The following is a 6,000-nucleotide window of genomic DNA, read 5'->3' on the forward strand; positions in this document are numbered from 1 at the left end:
TAGTAGAAAGGTTGTTCCCTTAAGGGCTGATCCCAAGTCATGAACAAGGGGCCCTATCCTCTTGTTGACCTGAGAGGGAATGGATTTAGTGATTATGAACTTAAATCAATTGTTCATTAGAGAGATAGTGGTACTTAAGGAGAAAAGATATAACTGAGGGGTATTTCGGTATTTGACTTAGCTGAGGTTACGAATAGCCTATGAAGGATCAACTTATTGATGACAGTTATATCAAATGGACACATAATATATCTACAGTGAGGGGAGTGCAACTACAAGCTATAGTGGACAGTCCTGTTAGTTAACGAATGTTAATTAACTAGGTTAAAGAGTTTGAGATCATTGGAGCCCATGATCTGTAGGTCCATCGGGTCTCCTTGCTAGTTCAATACGGAAAAAATTGAAGAACTAGGTGAAGTAAGAATTTGAAATTTTCAAATTCGAGTTTTAGGAAAAATTGTATTTCATATAAGATATAATTTACAATTAAATAATTAATTTATTAATTTATTATTTTTTAGAGTATACTTGATCATTAGCATGAAAGTGTTTTTCATGTGTTTGAAGTGGATTTTGAAGTGGCACTTCCCAAACTTGACACCTAGAGATTACATGCTAGTGGAGTTTGAGTTGGAAGACATGCAAAATGGGATTTTGCATGTGTTTTCTCTACAAAAGGTTTTTGTTTTTTAATTTTGCAAAACTATTGCTTCCACAACTTTTGACCTAAACTCTTCCACCTCAACTCTCATTTACTCTCCTTCTTTCTATATGAAATTCCCTTATTTTCACTAACAAAATGGTCCCACAACCGTTTTCTTCAATCGAAGAATAGCGGGGATTTACCGTTGGTGGTGTCGTTCGTGCACGGGAGAGGAAGATTACTGTGGAGTCATCAAAGGTATTTTCTATCCCTATTCCATGCTTATTCTTGTTTTTATTTGCAATTAGAACGTTGTCGATTTCATTGCTTCTGCTGTACATGCGTTCTTTATGTTCCAACAAATGGTATCAGAGCATGCTATAACGTTCTATTGCATTTTGATGGGTGTTATTCATTTGATGAATGCTTCGTTGACTAAAGTGGATACATTACGGTTTTGGCATTAGTTTTCATTTAATTTCTTGTTGAAATTTGTAGTTGCTCACATGTATATGAGCTTTAATGTGTGGCAAAGGGTCTGTAAATTTGCTAGAGTCATTAGAGTCATTTTTAGGTGTAATTGCTCGGTTCCAGCATAGAGGCAGCTTCATTTTTGTAGAAATTAGGCTCACAGACCCGAGAGTTTTTCCAGACCTGAAAATTCCCAGACCCGAGAACCAGGTAGCTCGACTCGATTAGGTGGCATTCCCCACGCGCAGCTGTCGCCAGCGTTCGACCCAGTTCCTTCTACGCTTTGCACATTTGCCATCTGTCAGCGACCCAACCTGCCTGAAGCTTCGACCTGCATGCTCCCACCCATTGACCATGCCAGCGTGCGTCGACCAGCCGATCCAGATGGTTTGGACCGGCCGAGTTGACTTGGTTGAGCCGGTTTGACCCATTCAACCTGGTTTTTGGTGATTTCAAGTCGGTTCGAGTGGTTTTTTTGGCAGGTTCAGGTTAGTTCAAAGTGTTTAAAGCTGGTTCGAGGGAGTTGCGTGCTGATTTATGTATTAATTTAGTTGTTTGTTTGCTTTTAATGTCAAAACTAGTCCACTTTAGTGTTGTTTACTTATTATGCATGTGATGTATAATATTGTTTGATTATGTGTGCATAAAGTATGCCATATAGTTTTTTAAATACCTCACCATAGGATAAGCATGTGGCATGCATTTGTTATATATTATAAGTGTTATAATGTATATAGTATGCATGCTTAGTTTTAATATAAGTGTTATATTAAAGCATGTTTGTTTAAGGAAGCATGTTATAGATGAATGTTCTAGGATTATAAATGTTATAATATGTTTTATAATTGTTATAAAATAACCTAGACTTTTAAAACCTATAACAAAGATAAGATGCATGCTTACCTAAGGTTAACCGTGTTGGGGTTGATGCCCTAAAGTCTCGTGTCATGTAGCACATGTGTTGTTAATATATGATATTTACTTCACATCTTAAATTTTTGCTCAGTTACTTGTTTTATTTGCTTTACAACAAACCAATAAACATAAAATCCTTGGTTATCTATATGTGACTCAAGCATGTATGTGGTGACATACAAGTGGATCATGTCTTAAGTGGTAATCAAAATGGTCTGTAGTATATGGATAAAGGAGGAAAACCTTATCCTGGTAATGCTACAGACGCGGTCCGCTTTGTGGATTGGTCACAAGTGTTATGACTTGTCACAGATGGTATGATCCTGATCATTTGTGTTGGGGACATGCGAGTGGGGGCGTCCTATATAAAGAGTTTGTATAAGACCTGACCACGAAGTATTAACGTCTCGTTATATAACACCGTTCATGACAGAGACTTCACTTCCCTAGGATGACCATAAGTAACATGACCTCAATCCTGAGTGAGTTGGGAACTCTTGCCATTGAGGGCGGTCCTTTGATTTGTATGGGTGTGAGTGGCCTGGTCGCCGATTCAAACCTACCATTTTGGGGATTAGTCTGATTTGGGAGCTGGGAACTCAGCTACACAAGATGGAATTCACTCCTTCTCCGAGGCAGGGGTAAGTAGATAGATGACTCCCTTAAGGGCTGATTTCGGAGCTTGAACGATGTAGCGCCACACACCTTCTCTTGGCCCGAGAGGTGTTCACACATAGTTGGACTATGTTGTATTGTTCATTAGAGGAATCAGTGGTACTTAAGGAGTGAGATGTAACTACAGGGGCAAAATGGTCAATTGGCCCAACTGTACTTACGAGCATCTGTGAAAGGTCATTGTACTCATGATTGTTTATATCCGATGGACACAAAAATATATTTGTGGTAAGAAGAGTTCAGCTACTGGTCTTTAGTGGAATCATTGACAGTTAACGGATGGTGGATTCGTGGCTAAAGAGTTTAGTCAGCTATTCACGTACCGTTGGAGCTTCGAGCCACATGTCCATTAGGTCCCTTGGGTAGCTTGGATAAAGTCGAGAACCAGTATTTTGGGTTAATTTAAAATGTTCAAATTGACAAGAGGAAGTTCAATTTATATGATATAATTGGACTGGTTAATTATATATGATATAATTGGCTAAATGTATACGTTACATTATTTTGGAGGAAATTAGATATAAATATGATTTATATCAAGTAGAGGAGAAAATACTATAGTAGGTATGTGATATCAAACTATAGGATATAAATATAATATGATTATATTTATTAATTATTTAATTGATTAATTATATGATAATTAATCCTTTTTCCACGTTCGGACGTGGGTTAGTGAGCAGCGTTGGTTATGGTAACCGATGGGTTAAAATGAAAAATGTTTTCATTTTTGCGTAGTTTTTTAATCGCCCAAAAGAATTCGTGAAGCGCGCGTTGGTGATGCAAAACGATCGCTTGAGAGCCTATGCGATAGCGTTCTTCGCCTAAATGATCGTATATCTCGCGCCTAAACGATCGCACACTATCGCCTAGACGATCGCATAGCTTCTCAAAACGATCGTATAGTGTGCCAATTTAGCTAAACGATCGTATACCTTTTCCTAAACGATTGTTCAGCAAATTCTACACGATTGTGTAGCTCCTTTATGCAACAAGCACTTCTGCTATACGATGGCATTGTTTTCTCTCCCACTTGTTTATCGCTTACACGACTAGTTTTTCCTCCGTCCTCTACCAAATTCACCAAATCCCAACCTTTGGGTTTTCACTTCGAGAATACCTGGGACTCATTAGTGGTGGTGTCGTCCCCGTTGTGGCGTTGGTGTTCGCGTTGATCATGCTGCTGTAGTCGACGTTGTCCGTCGGGCGTTGGTAGACATGTTGGAGGGTTCCTGCGTTGGAGTTTCGAAGTGTGAAGATAGTCTTCAACTGGTATAGAACTCTTTCCCTTATGTTTTGTTGTTCATAACATGCTGATAATTAGATTTATTTTCATAACTGTATGTGATAAATGTATGTTGTTATATTTCGCTCACGGTGAAATCAGAGCGATCCGAACGCGCTCATGGAACTCTCGGTATGAGATCCTTCAAACCGGTGCCATTCAATTGCCTTTTTAAGAGTTAGAATAGGTTGATTACTTGTAAAACAAGAGTTGTTTACTCACCCGGGGTGATCTTGTCTAAGGTTGGGAGTACTTAAGTTGACGGTTTACGGAACACCTCCTACCTGGAGATCAAACTGGTGTCTAAGTCAATAACCCTAGTTTTATGATCATGCATGAGTAATGTAAGGTAATAAAATTGGTTTATCATCTAGATATCATAGGTTAATCCTGGTATATGAGTTATACTAGGAAAAATAACTTAGACTTAGGTTGTTAAATTTTAGCTGTTAATAACCAATTAAATACCCAATCTTTTTATAAAATAGAACACTTTAGTGGTAGGTTAATAGTATATGAGATATATTATTTCTAGCTCTCACGTCCCTAAGAGTTCACACTGTGAGATCCATGCTCCATTTCGAGTTTCTATTAGCAGCAACCTCCTTTCGAAAAGTGTTTGCATGGATCAATAACAAGGTGAATAGGGGAAATAGTTCATAGTAAGTGGGTGAAGGGTGTGTGTCAACATGTTCTACAGTCTCTTCCATTAGATCAGACCGTGAGATTCCTATGTTGCGCCTGTTGGTTGGCTTTATGCGACCCTTTGCTAGTCGTTTAACACAGGATTCAAAACACTGTGAACTCCAGAAATAGATAGGGTTCCTAAGGTCCGTTTTCAAACAATTGTTTCTCCTTCGAGGGCTTGTTTGATTCCGATCTCTGTAATTTGAAAGTGGCAGATATACACTTACAAGACTTACTAAGTGTTAGTAAAGTTCTTGACCAAATAAACGGTAACTAAGTACTATAAGGATAAGAGTTATTCTGGTATTAGTATTTAGTCAAGAATATCTTGATTCAGTGAATGAGTAGTCAACTACCCTTCGGTGGGGGCTATTCTGACTCATTGAAGTATCGTAGAAAAATAATAATGAGAATGGGTACATTATTTTTGCTAAATAAATTGGATTAAAAAGAGTTAAAATCAAATCTCTAATTAATTTGTTTACTTTTTCAGCAATGTCAACATCCATTTTACAACTGCTAGCTTCTGTAAAACTTAATGACGATAATTATGGAACTTGGAAATCGAATATAAACACGATACTAGTAATAGATGATCTTTGATTCGTTTTAACGGAGGAGAGTCCTCCATCCCCTGGTCTCAATGAAAATCGAACAGTTCGGGATGCGTATGACATATGGGTCAAAGCTAATGAGAAGGCTCGGGTTTATATTTTAGCATGTATATATGATGTACAATTTAGGAAACACGAGAGGTTAGTGTTGGGGTTGATGCCCTAAATCTCGTAGGGTCTTGTAGTTTGTAAACACTTGTATGAACAAACATTCTGTGATGTATAATATATGATATTTTATTCGCGTTGTCTATAAAATATTTGATATTTTAGTTGCATTAACCACAAACCAATAAACTAAAATCCATGGTTATCGTTGTAACTTAAACATATATGTAGAGACATACAAGTGGATCATGTTTTAAGTGATAACCTAAATGGTTTGTAGTATATGACCCGCTTTGTAGGTGTTGCAAATGTTGTAAAGTGCTGCAAATTATCTAATCCTAATCATTTGTGTATTAGACATACGAGCGGGGATATTCTATACAAAGAAGTTTGTATAAGATCGGACCACGAAATGCTTAGTCTCGTTATATAATTGAGATTTTCATTTCACTAGGATGACCATAGGTAACATGACCTTAATCCTGAGTGAGTTGTGAACTTTTGCCTATCAGAGCGGTCTTTTGATTTGCATGGGTGAGAGTGGCCAGATTGCCGACTCAACAAGCCTACCATTTTGGGGATTCGTCTGATTGGGGAGCTGG

The sequence above is a fragment of the Benincasa hispida genome, chromosome 4 (assembly GCF_009727055.1).
Source record: "Benincasa hispida cultivar B227 chromosome 4, ASM972705v1, whole genome shotgun sequence".
Taxonomy (NCBI): domain Eukaryota; kingdom Viridiplantae; phylum Streptophyta; class Magnoliopsida; order Cucurbitales; family Cucurbitaceae; genus Benincasa; species Benincasa hispida.